The sequence below is a fragment of the Piliocolobus tephrosceles genome, chromosome 17 (assembly GCF_002776525.5).
Source record: "Piliocolobus tephrosceles isolate RC106 chromosome 17, ASM277652v3, whole genome shotgun sequence".
Lineage (NCBI taxonomy): Eukaryota > Metazoa > Chordata > Mammalia > Primates > Cercopithecidae > Piliocolobus > Piliocolobus tephrosceles.
Window position 1 is genome coordinate 8,344,735 of NC_045450.1, and position 17,161 is coordinate 8,361,895.

Consider the following 17,161-nt stretch of genomic DNA (forward strand, 5'->3'; position numbering starts at 1 on the left):
AAGAACAGCTCCAGGAGTTCCAGATGTGTGAGATCCTGCATCCCAGAATGCTGTACCAAAGTCATCTGTATGGAGAATGGCTATAAACATCAAATTTAATGAATCAGGTAGATTGTTGTTTACAGGTGACCCAGAATTATTCAATGGCTGCAGCAGGCAGGAGCTGATAAACAGCCCTGGCTTCCCAGGCGCAATAGTATGTCATGGCTTTGCCACCTTACAAATTACGTAAGAACAAAATGCAAATTAGCATAGATGATGAATAGATACACACAGATCCTGGATCTTTCTTTTTTCTTTAAGTACCTGCTCTGTAAGAACTTAGAAAATAAGGCACACCACCACCTCCTGGAATACATAGAAAGTGGCTGGAGGGGGAATCTTCCAGTTTACAAATTACTGCAGTCGGGAGATGATGCCTGCGGGGGTGAGCCAAGGAAATCCTCTGTAAGAGATTTCCTGTACCCCTATGTCCTTTACATAAGCCTTATTATTAGCTGTGCATTCAGACATCCCTTTATGCAGAAATCCATTCATTCATCTGTTCAAAACATACTTATGTTTACTGAGCTCCTTCTGTGCACCAGGCACTGTTCTACATGCAAAGGACAGAGAAGTAAATTCCTTTGGGAACTTACATTTTGTTAGGAGAGACAGATGATAAAAATAAAAATAAACAACAACAATAACAAGAGGAAGAGGCAGTGATATGCACATGATGATATATGACGTGATATAGAAGGCATGGAGGGGAATGGGTTTGCTGCTCTGGTTAGGGTGTCAGGGAAGGCTTTCTAGGGGGTGACTTGTGAGCTGGGAGGTTGCCCTCCAGACCCGCCCTGTCTAACACATCCACCGCGAGCCACATGTGGCCACTGGGCACTTCAAATATGGCCAATCTGAATGGGGGTTGCCATCAATGTAGAAGCCATGCTGAATTTTAAAACCTGATATGAAGGAAATAATGTAAAATATCTCATGAATAATGTTGAATACTGATCCAATGTTGAGATGACAATATTTTGGATAACTGGGTTAAATAAAATACATTGTGAAAATTCACTTTTTAAAATATGGCTACTCCAAAATTGAAGATTGCCTCCGTGGCACGCATTGGTGGGATGCATGTGTTATACTTTCACCAGATGGTGTTGCTCCAGTCAGAAAAAAAAGCAAGTGCAAAGGCTTGACGTCTTAGAGAAACAGAAAGTGTTCATTCTGGCTCTGCCACTTATTGGCTGTGTGAACTTGGGAGGTTCAGAGTGAGCATGCTTTGGCAGTGAAAAGCAGGGAAGGAATGTGTGAGACACCTGTTAGAATGGCTTTTACCAAAAAGACAAATGATAACAAGCGTTGGCGAGGGTGTAGAGAAAGGGGAATCCTTGCACACTGTTGTTGGGAATGTAAATTAGTACAGCCATTATGTGAAACAGTATGGAGGTTCCTCAAAAAATTAAAATTAGAACTACCATATGATCCTGCAATCCCACTACTGGGTATATATCCAAAGGAAATGAAATTAGTATATCGAAGAGATATCTGCACTTCTGTGTTCTCTGCACCATTATTCACAATAACCAAGACATGGAAGCAAACCTAAGTGTCCATGAACAGATGAACAGATAAAGGAAATGTAATGTATATTACACAATGGAATACTATGCAGCCTTACAAAAGAAGAAAATTCTATCATTTGTAACAGCATAGATGAGCCTGGAGGTTACGTTAAGTAAAACAAGCCAGACACAGAAAAACAAATACCTCCTGATCTCACTCATACGTAGAATTTTTAAAAGTTGAACCAATAGAAACAGAATAAAATGGTGATTACCAGAAGCTGGAGGGTGGGGGGAATTGGGGAGGTGTTAGTCATAGGATGCAAAAAAAAAAAAAAAAAATTAGACAGGAGGAATAAGTTCAAGAGATCTGTGGTGCATCGTGGGAACTATAGTTCATAACAATATACTGTATCCTTGAAAATTGCTAAGCGTTCTCAACACAAAAAAGTGATAAGTATGTGGGACCATGCATATATTAAATAATATGATTTAGCCATTCCCCAGTGTAGACATATATCAAAACATCGCAGTTTACACTGTAAAGATAGGCAATTTTGACCTAATAATTTTAAAAAATAAATAAATAAAGGAACGCATGAGAAAATGTGTTAGCATTAAGTACTCCATCTCTCCTACAGTATCATAATGAAATAAAGAGTGGAGGTGGTGATGGCCCTCACGGCTGTGATGCACCCCTCCCTTCTGGAGACTCCGAGGCTTATCTGAAGTCACTTGCTGGTCTTCCCTGGCTGCCAACCCATCTCCCCCTCAGACCACAGGTGTGTGTGTCTGTTCCCTCCGCCTTCCCCAGCACAGGCTCCTGCCAGGAAAACCCCTGAGCTGACTCATGCAGCCTCACCCCTGATGCTGTTACAGCCTTTCTCGGCTGCTGTAGCTCTTTCTAGATGTGAGTTCATTGAAAAAGACAAAGACCAATTTTCCTCATCAGAAACTTGGGCGGTTTCATGGCTACATGGGTGTCTGGCTGGGAACAGAATGAACTTGTCCAGCCTTGCTTGAAAGTGGCCTTCTGTCATGGAGATAGAAGGTAGAAGGATGGGTACCAGAGGCTGGGAAGGGTAGTGAGGGGGCGGGGGGGAGGTGGGGATGGGTAATGGGTACAGAATAGATAGTTAGAAAGAATGAATTAAGACCTAGTATTTGATAGCACAATAGGGTGACTACAGTAAATCATAACTTAATTGTACATTCTAACATAACTAAAAGACTATAACTGGATTGTTAACAGTAGGGTCGGATGCTTGAGGGGCTAGATACCGCATTTTCCATGATGCAAATATTACACATTGCATGCCTGTATCAGAGCGTCTCATATACCCCATAAATATATACACCTACTATGTATCCACAAAAATCAAAAATCCAAATAAATAAAAGAATGGCCATTCTGGCCGGGCGCGGTGGCTCAAGCCTATAATCCCAGCACTTTGGGAGGTCAAGACGGGCGGATCACGAGGTCAGGAGATCGAGACCATCCTGGCAAACATGGTGAAACCCCGTCTCTACTAAAAAAAACCACAAAAAATTAGCCAGGCGAGGTGGCGGGCGCCTGTAGTGTCAGCTGCTCGGGAGGCTGAGGCAGGAGAACAGCTGGAACCTGGGAGGCGGAGCTTGCAGTGAGCAGAGATCGGCCACTGCACTCCAGTCTGGGCAGCAGAGCGAGACTCCGTCTCAAAAAAAAAAAAAAAGAAAACAGAATGGCCATTCTGAACTAGCTGACACAAGGGGAAAAACTTTCCCCGAGAGGCTTCCTGATGCCTCTCTAACAGGGATGGAAGCGGGGATGGGCGACGTGGACCCTCCAAGGCGACTTTGCCATGGATTCAGAATCCCCTGCACAGTCTCCTCTCCTTTTTGTGCTCAAGAGCTTTTAGTGTCTATGGCAGTCAGCAAAATGGGGATAATAATACAACTGATAGGGTTCTTGTGAGTTTTCAATGAGATGCTCAAAGGTGCCTAATGCACAGGAAATACTCGATACGCTTTATTTTTATTTTATTTTAGCATTATCGTCTCCATTTCCTCTCTGTTGAGAGGAAGGTTAGACTCATCTCTGACCGATCCAGAGAGAGCTAACATAATTCCCCAGAGAATTAATATTATTCCTCCCCATGGCATTATGGATGTTCAGAGCTGCAGACAACGTGGAGGTCTCTGCCCCAGGCTGTCACTCTTCATTCAGTAAATATCAAAGATCACCTGTCTCTGATGGCGTTCTATGATGAGGATACTCTGTCCTGCTCTTTATGGATATTATCTATTAATTTCCCCATTTGACAGAAGGGGAAACTAAGTCTCATGGATCATGTGACTTGCCGAGATCCCATGAATAACTAACTCATTACCAGAACTGGGACTCCAAAGTAAGCATTTTAAACATCCCATTCTTAGGCTGGGTGCAGAGGCTCGTGCCTGTAATCCCAGCATTTTAGGAGGCCGAGGTGGGCAGATTGTTTGAGGCCAGGAGTCCAAGACCAGCCTGGCCAATGAGGCAAAACCCCATCTCTACTAAAAATACAAAAATTTGCCGGGTGTGGTGGTGCATTCCTGTAATTCCAGCTACTTAGGAGGCCGAGGCATGAGAATCACTGGAACCTGGGAGGCAAAGGTTGCAGTGAGCCAAGATTATGCCACTGGACTCCAGTTAGCATGTATTGGGTGTTTGCTGGCTGCCATACTTTCTTTGAAAGGCTCCCTGCATATTAACTCCATCAATCCTGACTTTGATCTTGTGAGGGAGGTATTGTTACGTTCCCACTTCCCAGGTAAGGTATTGGAGACTCCGGTCACTACTTTGTCCCCATAAGCTAATAAATGAGAGACCAGTATGTATTATAACTGATGCCAAAGTCCTGGCATCCTCTTTCCTCTTAGGAATTGCATAACCTATATCCCTACGGGGATCCATGAGTCTAGTGGGTACAATGGTACATTCAGCCCTGTAACAACTGGTCATGGTGACTTGGACAGCTCCGTCCCTCTCCACTCAGCAGAGCCCACTGCCAATGCCTGGAGCCGGGTAGGCACGCACCCTATGGCAGTCACCCTGAAGATGCCCCAGACTCTTTGTAGACAAGACAAACCCCAGCCTGGAATGAAAGCTGGCTGGGAATGATCCATCAGCATTCCTAAGTAGGCCACGCTGCACCATTCACAATTCCCTCCTACCGTATGTGATAAGCTGTGACGTATGGTGTTCATTTACGCCTCCAATCCCGCAGAAATATGGCTGGCACCATCAATTTCCCTGTTTGTGCTCTGACCCACTGTTTCTGGGTTAAGCAGCCTGCCTTGTCTACATTTGTCAGTTGATACAAGCTTCTCCCTGCCATAGGCACCACTATTGATGAACGTCGTCAGAATATGGAGCCTTGAATAATGTATAAAGGATTCCACATGCAAAATCTCCCCAGGAAGGGGCGGGGTGGGTGGGGGTGGGGAGATGGAGTGTTAGATGTTTTCTCTGTTGGAGTGCCTTCATTTACAATGCATATTTGTCAAGTCTTTTGCTAAGAGTAATACCACAGAGCAGCCTCCCATCATTCTTGTTAATAGGACTGTCTGTGTGTTACAGTAAACAGCTATAACTCTTCCGTTGGAGCCATTGTGCAGCAGGCAGAGTTTTTTCAGTATCCAATTAAGGGTGTCTCCAATTTGCCAGCCAGGATCATGAGAGGTGTGACTCAGCCATCAGGCAACCTGGGCATTGTGGAGGCTTCTCAGAGTAAAGAGGGCTGATGCTCTTCCTCCTCTGCAGCAAGGGGACTGGAGCCCAACTCTAGATGACCTGGCCTCTGCTGTTCTTTTTTTTTTTTTTTTTTTTTTTTGAGATGGAGTTTCGCTCGTGTTGCCCAGGCTGGAGTGCAGTGGCACGATCTTGGCTCACTGCAACCTCCGCCTCATGGGTTCAAGTGATTTTCCTGCCTCAGCCTCCCAAGTAGCTGGGTTTACAGGTGTATACCACCATGCCTGGCTAATCTTGCATTTTCAGTGGAGACAGGGTTTCAACATATTGGTCAGGCTGGTCTCAAACTCCTGACCTCAAGTGATTCACCCGCTTCGCCTTCCAAAGTGCTGGGATTACAGGTGTGAGGCACCACACCTAACCTCTGCTCTTCTTCAAAGGCCACCAAATCATGCCAGGTAACTGTGCAAAGATTTTAGCCTGAGAGTCCAAGCTCTTCCCAGACTCTTATAAACATAGAAGAACATAGTGGTTAAGGATATGAGCTCTGCAGCAGGATTACGTGGATTCTAATCTCAGCTCAGCCACATACGAGTTGTGTGACTTTGGGCAAGTTACTTAACTTCTTTGAACCATGGCGTCTCACGTTTAAAATGAGACACATCATAGCACTGGCTTCATACAGTTGATTTGAGAATCAAATGATGCGTGATGCACATTTAAACCACCACTATCTTTACATCATCACCATTTCCTAGGCTTGGATACGTCTCGTCCCTCACCTCTCTGTGCCTAGTTGATTAGTAGTCATCTTTCAAGCTCCATTTCAAATTCTCCCCCCTGATGGCTGTAATCATCAGGGACTCTTCTCTCCATTAATAGCCATAGTGGAGGAGTGGGGACCTACCATGTACCTGGTCCATACATCACTCTTATAACTACCCTATAAAGTAGGTTCTATCTCATTTTACAGATGAGACATTGAGGCCTAGAGCATTTCAATAGCTTGGCAAAGGGCTCATGGTTCTCGGGTGACAGAATGAGGCCAGACACCAGGGATCCCTGGATCCGTACCCTACTCTCCCCACTTCTCTTAGGTCTAGGAAGCCCCCAGTCCTGAGATCAGTCCCATCCTTCTGGAGATTAATTGCAACCTGTCATGATTGTCCCATCCCATCTATGGGTTTCAAGGAAGATTATGAAGTCCTTAGAACCACAGCGTGTCTCATTTTTATTCTGTTTTTTTTTTTTTAAATGCCTGAGATGCTGAGAACCTGAGATATCACTCATCTCATCTTCCTGAATTTTATGAACTAAGAAGTGAAAGCTCACCCAAGGCCATTTATAGAGTCTGTGGAAAAAGAAGGACTAGACCCTGGATCCAGTGATTTACAGGTTTCTCTTCTCCTAATTTTCAATCCACCCCAAACATGCAGAGAGATGTCCTTAGCAAAGATGTTTATTGGTGTGTGTTGGTGCTGTTGTTTGGGGGAAGGGGTTGGAAGGTCTTGGAATCACTTCCTACTATACAACCTACAAGCTTCCCGCTGCATCTTCCTCTTCCTCTTTGCTCTTTCCAGAGGTAAAAAGGGTGGCTGGTGCCATGCTTCCAAGAAGAAAGCTTTCATCTTCACTCTCTCAGTCCTCAGCAAACTATCTGAGCACTATCTTTGTGTCTCATCTGCTGGGAGCTGGGGAGTCAGTGATGGGCAAGATACAGCCTTTACTTGCAAAATTCCCATAGCACACTGGAGAAGAAAAAACAGCAAGCAGGTATGTTCACTACAAGGGAATGCATGCTGCAACCACCACCATCAACAACATGCGTTGAATGCTTCATGTGTATCAAGTGCTCACTCTCCTAAGAGAGATGAATGCATTAACCCCATTCACTCCTCAAGACTAGAAACAAGCAGTTTATAATTTGCTATGGACTGAAAGTTTGTGTCCCCCTAAAATGTATATATGGAAGCCTTAATCCCCAATGTGATGATATTTAGAGGTGGGGCCTTGGGACATAATTGGGGTAGGATGAGGTCCTGAGGGTGAAAACCCCGTACTTGGATTGGTGCCCTTAGAAAAGTATAAAAGGACTGGAGCATGCAGTTGCTCTCTCTCTCTTTTACTCTCTGTCTCTCTGTCTCCCTCCACCATATGAGCACACAGCTGTGTGGCAATCAGGAAGACAGCCTTTATCAGAATCCAGCCATTTTGGTGCCCTGATCTCAGACTTTCCAGCCTCCAGAACTATAAGAAATAGATGTTCACTGTTTAAGTGCCCCAGTCTATGGTATTCTATGATAGCAGCCCAAACTGACTAAGGCATCTTTTCTTTTACCAAATGAGGAAACCAATGCAAAGAAAGACTTAAATTTTCCCTAGACAATAGAAGTACATGCTAAGTGCAATAGGGACATGAAGAAAAGAGTGTTTAAATTTTAGGGAGATTTCCAGAAAAGGCCTCTTCATGTTGGAGATGGCTTTTTTTAAATAATGGAAGGGAGTGCCCAAGGCAACTGTTGAGCAGTGGAGTGGGAGCCCAGGTGAAAGTATGCAGGTGGTAGACACAAAATATTCTAAGACACAGGGTCACAAAAGAGCATGGCTTATTTGGGGAACTACAAGTACCTCTATGTTGCTGATGCCTGATGTTCTAGATGACACATTTCAAGGCAGGAACAAGCTGAGGGCATATCTCAACCTCCCCTTTCTCAGGGGCACTCATCCTTCATCCCTTTAGCAATTTTACTCAACATTTGTTCTAGGATGCCAGGCTCTGAGGTGAGACAGGTAAGTAAGACTCAGCCTCTACCCTCAAAGAGTTCACAATCTAGTGGGAAAACTAAATTATTATAAAGATAGCGTTACAAATGCAGTGCTTGACATATGCCTGGGGCAGTATGAGACTGTAGGTGACAAGCAGCGAAAAGGGGACAATCCGGAGAAGGTAGCAGCTGTGCTGCTTCTTAAAGTCTGACCAGGTAATTCAGGTATTCCCTGTGTTTGAGGTCACGGGGCAATAGGACAAGATGGGACAGAAAAGCATACAGCATGAGCAAAGCCACATAGATGAAAAACAGCTATCAGTTGCAACAGCTTCTGCTGCTACAGTATCTGTACTCCTCTTAGATTTTGTTTCAGTACCAGCCAACAAGGTTCTCTGGCAAGACAGTCCCAGCCCTAGGAAATGAATTATGATTTGTGCAGACCAGTCGAAGTCATGCCATACAGTGATGGGTTTGGGTATGTGGACCAGTCAGGATCAAGGGAAAGGAAGCGTTTCCATTTTGATCAATGGGGGGATTCTGGGAAAGTCTTCTGCCCATAAAAAGAAACAAGCCAGGAAAAACGTCTCCTTCCTTCCTGTAGACATGGCTATGAATGGCAGGATGCCTGAAACTGTCCAGGCTTCTTATGATGGAGAGACACACTGGGCAGGGTGGGGGAAAGGGGAAATATACCCTAAGAATGGTGGACTAGGAAGATGTAAAGCATCTGTATCCTTGTTGAAATTGTAGTGCCTCCCAATTAACATACCTAGAACTCTTTACCTCTGGACATTTCATTATGTGAGATATCGAAGATCTGTGTATTCGAAGCCTCTGTTGGTCTGAGTCATTGCTTCCTTGCAGCCCAAAAAGTACTGTGTCAATGAGAAACTACAACCAGCAGAGGGTGGCTAAAAACTAAGGTGGTTGTGGCTGGTGAGGTTAGGCTGGGTATAAGGAAAGTTCACACTTTAAAGAAAAGTTTTCTCACAAGGTCAGCAGAGAGAATTTTGCAGGGGAGTGCGAGGCTGCAGGAAATGGAGGCTTAATGTTTGTGTAAATTGAAAGAAGGAATCTACTTGGAAATGAGGAAAAGCAAGATTAAAATGGAAAACACAGCCCCAAAGCTATTAATACCCAACAGATCTAAATTGAAAAATAAAAGCGATGGGTGAAGCATATAGTTCTCAAAATGAATTCGTGTCATAAACCATTAACATCAGCCCTACCTTATTACCTGTAATTCCAGAGAGACAGGTTGCAAGCAGTGCCCAGCGGACATCTAGCTGGAGATCAGCAAGAGCTCTGTTCCCAGCCCAACCCAGGTCTCTTCTCTTGTAACACCTGCTCTGAGCATCGTTCTCTCACCCCCTTCTGTGGCCCAGTGGAACTCCAGTGCTGCTGTTGGCCCAGAGAAGACCTCAAACCTCAGCAAATGCTATTGCTAAGAAATTCTGAAATCGGCCAGGCACTGTGGCTCAAGCCTGTAATCCCAGCACTTTGGGAGGCCAAGACGGGCGGATCACAAGGTCAGGAGATGGAGACCATCCTGGCGAACACGGTGAAACCCCGTCTCTACTAGAAAATACAAAAAACTAGCCGGACGAGGTGGCGGGCGTCTGTAGTCCCAGCTACTTGGGAGGCTGAGGCGGGAGAATGGCGTAAACCCGGGAGGCGGAGCTTGCAGTGAGCTGAGATCCGGCCACTGTACTCCAGCCTGGGTGACACAGCAAGACTCCATCTCAAAAAAAAAAAAAAAAATCTGAAATCAAGATCAAGAGAACTCTTGGTAAAATTATTATTATTATTATTATTTTAGAAGGAGTCTTGCTCTGTCACCCAGGCTGGAGTGCAGTGGCACAACCTCGGCTCACTGCAACCTCTGCCTCCCAGGTTCAAGCAATTCTTCTGCCTCAGCCTCCTGAGTAGCTGGGATTACAAGCGTCTACGACCAGCACACCTGGCTAATTTTTGTATTTTTAGTAGAGACAGGGTTTCACCATGTTTGCCAGGCTGGTCTCGAACTCCTGAGCTCATAATCCACCTGCCTCGGCCTCCCAAAGTGCTGGGATTACAGGTGTAAACCACCATGCCTGGCCTTTTCTTTTTTTTTTTTTAATATATCCCCCAGTAGGACTTCCAAGTTGTTCTGTCCATATCAATGCACATTCGTGTTCATGCTCTGGTCTACCATTGGTCTTAGTAATATCACCGAAACCTGGGCCACTTGCAGTGGAGATGGGGGCTGGCATGGTTCCTAATGATCCCCAAGGCCTCGCTCCACCAGCACCCACACACATCAGCATGTTAGAGCCCTTAGCCTCGGGTATATCACTATATGCTGTGATAATAACAATCTGCACTTTGGACACAGATGCAGATTTAAATCTCAGCTCTGACACTTAGAATCCCTGAGCCTCACCTTCCTGGTCCACGTAATCCCAGAGTGTGGAGAGTTAAATGAGAAGCTGTATGTACATGTCCAGCTCAGTATGTGGTATGCAGTAGGAGCCCAGTCAATGTTGATTTTCCACCACTAGTCTCCCAAACCCTCCTGACCTCTTCTCAGCTTATTCCTACAGCTCTAGAAAGGGTTTGGGGTCCGTAGGGTACTCAAGAAGAGATCTGACATTCAAATGTGACCAATTACCAACGCTGAAGGTTTATGCTCTTTGTAAGTTGGGAGGATTCCTTGTAGAGAGGCATCTCCAGCGGGTTTGGAAGACCGCGTGTCATCTGCACAGGAGACTCAGGGTGTGTCCACAGTACAGCCATGACTCTCACTCAACACCTGAAGGCTGACCCTTCTCATGTGCTCAACTTTATTTGCCCAGTGAATAATTCCGGAGTATTCTTCAACTGGGTGGAAACTTCCATTAGCAGTCTACCTCCAAAATACATCCCAAACTCCTTCACCACCACTGTGCTAATTATCCTAGGCACTCTCTTGCCTCATGTGCAGTGCTAAATAGCTCTTTAACTGGTCTCTGCTTCTACTCTTTCCCCCACTACGATTCACTATGACGCAGCAGCCAAAGTCACACTTTGTCAACCCACTGCTCACAACTCTTCAACGGTCTCCCCTTGCATTTAACAGGAAATCCAAAATCTTTAATTGGCTCAAACATTCTTGAATGGATTCACCCAATCTTGTGTCTTGCTGTTTTTCTAAAGTGCATTTCTTGGTCTCTTTAAGTTGCAGTTTCCTCATCTGTAAAATAAAAAATGATGCTGGGTAATGCTGATAGCAGATCAAACAGGATAAAACACAAAGCATATTGCATGGAACTAAACTTTCCCGCTTCGGCTGTGGAATTTTCAAAAGGCAGCTCTTTAGCCAGCTGATGGGCTTTGTTTTCCGTAGATGGGCACCCTCTCCTCCACTCAAATGGGGCTCTTGGGCAACTTGTGTCTCCCTGTCTCTGCCATTCATGCTTCTACAGACACACACACACACACACACACACACACACACACACACACACACACATACACACACTAGTAGCCACGCATGCTAGATTAGCTCCAGGAAACTTAAGTGTACCCTAAGCACCAAGCCATCAGCAGCAAATGGGTGCTCCTTGCACAGATCTGCAATGCATTTTAACAGGCCACCACATCCCCCAAAGTTCCAGGATGTGTCTCCTTACAAGACTTCTACTCGGAGTACAAGCGCCTTCTCCCACCAGGTAACTCTAGCAGCCAGCACAAGGCCACACACTGCTCACCTGCTGGCCCCACCGTACCCTCCAGGATACTAAACCAGGACTGTCTGGGTTGCCCAGAGTGAACACAAACAAAGGTTCATGCACCTCTTTGCCTATATCTGGAACCTGAATCCCTGATTTTTTGGCCCAGGGTCCAGGAAGTGCCTCAAACAAGCACAGTTAATCTATCACTGATATTCAAGTTAGGAGAGCTCTTAAATTCTTTCTTCAGTCTCTCTACCGAATGTGAAGTTCAGTCCATTGTTGAAGACGAAAGCCCTCACGTTCAGAGTGCTCATTCCAGCTTTAGGCATTTGTATTCATTAGGCAATGGGTTTGGGGGGTTTTGGTTTTTGGGGCTTTGTTTGTGTGGGACAGGGTCTTGCTCTCCTGCCCAGGTTAGAGTGCAGTGGTATGATCTCGGCTCACTGCAACCTCGACTTCTTGGGCTTCAGTGATCCTACCACCTCAGCCTCCTGAGTAACTGGGACCATAGGTGGATGCCACCACGCCCTGCTAATTTTTAAAATGTCTGTGGAGACAGAGTCTTCATATGTTGCCTGTAGGCCATTCTTGACAATACCTAAAATTTGCTTCTCCTCCAGGCACGGTGGCTCATGCCTGTAATCCCAGCACTTTGGTAGGCCGAGGTGGGTGGAACACCTGAGGTCAGAAGTTCAAGACCAGCATGGCCAACATAGTGAAACCCTGTATCTACTAAAAATACAAAATTAGCCAAGCGTGGTGGCGGGCACCTGTAATCCCAGGCGGAGGCTGCAGTGAGCCGAGATCGCACCACCGCACTCCAGCCTGGGCAACAGAGCAAGACTCTGTCTCAAAAGAAAAAAAAAAAAACAATTGCTTCTCACTGGGGCAACAGAAGAGATCTTAGAGTGAGATCAAATGCCTCTCGACTTCATGTCTTTCTCTCACTGGGTTTAAACCTCGTTGATTTAGTTCCCTTGTGTCATCTCATATTATGCTACCTTGTTTGTGTTGTCATGCGTGCTTCTTCTAGCAAACTTTGAGCTCTGTGTCTTAATCTGTTGTCCTATAAGTGGTTTTAAAAAAAAAAAAAAAATCTTGAGCTATGGAACCTCACACAAATGAATTCACAGGTATGAGCTCAAACATGGTAGCTATACCTCTCAGAAAAGGATTTTATTTATTTGGGTCTCCTTTCGTGTGTATAAAATGGAGGCATTAGGCAGAGCGCCGTGGCTCACACCTGTGCTCCCAGCACTTTGTGAGACCGAGGCGGGTGGATTGCCTGAGGTCAGGAGTTTGAGACCAGTCTGGCCAACATGGCGAAACCCCCTCTCCACTAAAAACACAAAAATTAGCCAGGCATGATGGCAAGCATCTGTAATCCCAGCTACTCAGGAGGCTGAAGCAGGAGAATCACTTGAACCTTGGAGGCGAAGGTTGCAGTGAGCTGAGACCACACCACTGCCTGGGCGACAGAGCAAGACTCCGTTAAAAAAAAAAAAAAATAGAGGTGTTAATCCCATGTTGTTTTGTTTAATAAAGTGACACACATAATAGAGAAAAAAAAGAAATGAGCCATTGCTGAGTATCTACCGTTATTGCAGACATACGGCAGATGCTCTGTCAATGTTCATTCCTTCCTATCTTTGCCCAGTGCTCACTCACTCCCTCCTGTACTTCGAAAATACTCTATCCTCCATTCATTCCACTCCATTGGCCTCCCTTCTATGCCATGAGTCACACTGAGTACTAGGGATGCAGTGGTGAACCCGGGACACTTCCTGTCTTCAAGGTCTTTGCAGTTCAGTGCAGGACAGAGCAAAGGAGACAGATAGGTCATTGTTAGCATAGAGACAGGATACCATGCTGTAGATGGACAGAGATGGGACTCCTTCCACACTGGAAGTTCAGAGAAAGCACCTCAGAAAAGATAATATCAAAGTGACAATTGAAGGTTGAGCTGGACTTTGTCAGATCAAGGGAAGAGCCTAGGCATGTTTAAGGAGCTTTTAAAAAGTGGAGGATATGAGAATGCAAAGATTAGCAGAAACCTGATTATGCCAGGTCTTACAAACCATGATTATTGGCCAGGAGTATTTTGGTTCCTATGACAAAAACTAAACTCTGACTAAGGCAAACCAGGGAAGTAATGTGTTTACCTAGCTTGCAACAATAGTAAGGTAGCTACAAAACTGGAAGAAAAAGCTTCAGAACCATGGCCCCAAAGACCTAAATGATGACTCAGAGTTACCAAGGCACTTTCTTTCCATCCATCTTTGCTTACTTCATTCTTCAAAAGACCTGTGTCCAAGAGCAGGGGAGAGTCCTCCAGGCTCTCCAAATCCTTATTCTCCCAGTTTATCCATCCCAGCAGAAAAAGATGTATGTTTTCAGTGTCTGTATATCTTATCCACTGCAGAACTCTGTTTGCTCTGGTTGGGTGACAAGCCTTGTAATTCCAGCATTGTGTGTGTGTGTGTGTGTGTGTGTGTGTGGCCTGGAGTCCACAAGATATCTGAGTGGCCAAGTCCAGGTCATGCACTCTCCGCTGTGCAGGTAAGACTGGAGTAGCACACAGAGCCACCAAACCATGTTAAGGAGTATAGTAAGTATTTGGTGGCAGAATAAAACTTTTAAAGTCTCTGACAGCTCAGGATACCATAGTTGAATCAGGGAAGAAACAAAATATGGGAAAAACAATACACAGCTCAGGGCCTGTCTGGAATCTAAAACGAAAACATGCCTGAACTGTGATTTTTCATTTACTCTTTTGAAGGCCTTTTCCATGGGGATTCAAGGCTGGCTCTCTGACCTTAGAAAATTCAACTTCTAAGAGGTTTTCTGTTGCTATGACTTAGGGAGCGGGAATACACTCTTCTCTAGTCCCCAGATATTAGGAGACTGTGTTTCAATTCAAATCACTCTCAAAGTTGGGAAAGGACCGGTAGGTCACCTTTACCTGCGTCCTATCCTGAGTAAATCACAAGCTTTCCTTCTCTCCCTCTGCCAAGAGAAGAAAAGACATTTATGCTCTACCCTGCCACGTGGCCAGATTCCAAGGGCTGCTTGTCACTTTTATAAATTTTCTTTCTTCTTTTTCCTTCGAGCCATCTGGGGCACAAAAAAAGGAGGCTGACTCAGTTTCAAGTGTTTTTCCTTAAGGCCAAGGTTCCTAGGTAAGAAGCTTGCCTGACTTCTTGAGGTCATAGGAGGTTGAGATTCTAGGTTCCTGTGGCTTCAACAGTAAAAATTCAGTGGATTATCGTGCTGTACGCTATGACGTGCACATGGAGATGGGCAGAGAGAGGACTCCATGCACTCAGAATGCCACCCCAACCCCTCAACAACACCCCAATATCTTCCCTTTAGTCTCTTCTAGCCCAGATCATTTTGGATGAAAATCCAGACATGTAGATTCTAGCTGTGGGGGTCAAACAGGATTCATTTATTCTGTGATCTCAGATGAGCGTCTTAATCTCTTTGAGTCTATTTCCACATCTGTAAAATGCAGAAGAAGAAGAACTCCATAGCATCTGAGGACTTCTCTATGATCAAACACTGCATGCAGCCTTCCATCATTAAACATTTACTGAACACCTACTTTCTGCCAGAAATGGTGGATAGCAATGATGACCAGCAAGTATTGTCTTATTACATTTCAGGCACATGATTCTGATTTACATGGTTGAATGCACTGAATCCCCATCAACAATCCAGTTGTGAGCATGTCACCCTAGTCCTCATTTTAGAGGAAAGAAAATGGAAGCAGTGGTTAAGCAAGGTGCCCAGAAAAACACAATTATGAAGCAGCAGACTGGGGATTTAAACACAGATTGCCTGTAATTATAAGGTATTATAAATACTGAAATGTCTCTTGACTGGAGTTATAGAAAAATGAAACACAGTTACATAGCTTCTGCCTTTGAGCTTCTGTCATTTAAGAAGCAGAAAGGCTCGCAAACCATCCTCATTGTGTTTATTTTTTCATCTCTGATGGGAGATTGCAGTGGACTCTTTTGAGGTGGTTCTCTGTGTTAATTTTAGGCATCAACTTTGCTGGATGAAGGGATACCTAGATGGCAGGTAAAGCATTATTTCCAGCTGTGTCTGTGAGGGTGTTTGCAGAGGAGACTGGCATGTGAGCTGGTGGACTGAATGGGGAAGATCTACCCTTAATGTGTACAGGCACCAACTAGTACACTGGGGGCCTAGATAGAACAAAAAGGCAGAAGAAAGGTGAATTCATTCTCTCTCTCTCTCTTTCTCTCCCTCTCTCCATCCCTCCCTCCCTCTGTCTGTCTCTTTCTCTCTGTCTCTCATTCTCCTGGAGCTGGGGCGCCCTTGTTTCCCTGCCCTTGACCATCAGAACTGCAGGTACTCCAGCCTGTGAACTCTAGTACTTGCCAGAGCACCCTTCCCTCACCCCTCTCCCCTAGGTTCTCAGGCCTTCAGCCTGGGACTGAGAGTTACACCATCAGCTTCCCTAGTTCTGAGTCCCCTGGACTTGGACTTAACCCTCCTACTGGCTTCCCTAGTTCTCCAGTTTGCAGACCAGGCTACGGTAAGACTTCTGAGTCTTCATTGTCATGGGAGCCAATACCCCTAATGAATCCTTTCTCATCCATTTGTCTATCTATCCATCTATCATCTATGTAGATATGTATTATCTACATGTCAACTATATATCATCTATGTAAGAAGATAGATAGATAGATAGATAGATAGATAGATAGATAGACAGATAGACAGATAGATAGACAATCTAATAATAGGCTATAGATATCCATACCCTGTACATTCTATATCTGTATCCTATGGTTCTTTCTGGGGAACCCTGGCAAATACAATCTCCAAGCCTAGGACTCAACAGATATTTGTTGGATCAAGTTTGGCAGCAGGAGAAAAGGTTTCTGAGCTAGGAGAAGGCCTGATTTTACACTTTGGGAGCTGTGTACATCTTCTTTGCCTGATAAGTATGTGTGCAGGCAGTAATGGGGTGAGTAAATACACTTGGTAGTTTTCTGGGAGGTGAAAGGTTCTGTTGTTTTTCTTTTGTTTTCCTTGACCTTGTGAACTGTTAAGCCTTAGCAAAAATTTTATCTCTGCTAGAAAAGCCTTGTCAAACCCCAACTCACTACGAATAAACAATCCTGTTCTCATGGTGTGTATAAAATGTTCTTATAAGAGTTCCCACTATTGTGCCAACACTGGTCCCACCTGTTGTTCCTGCTGACCTGTGAGGTTCCTGGTGCATAGTTCCATGTCCAGACCATAGTAGGAACTTAAAAAATATTTGTTGAATAAATGAATAAAATAAAAACAAAAGAAAATGAGAAAGTATCTCGTTTTACTCAACTTTTATAACCATGCTTTGATTTAGGATGTCAATAAATGTATAAATGTTCAAATTACAAAAAATGAACAACTTTTTTC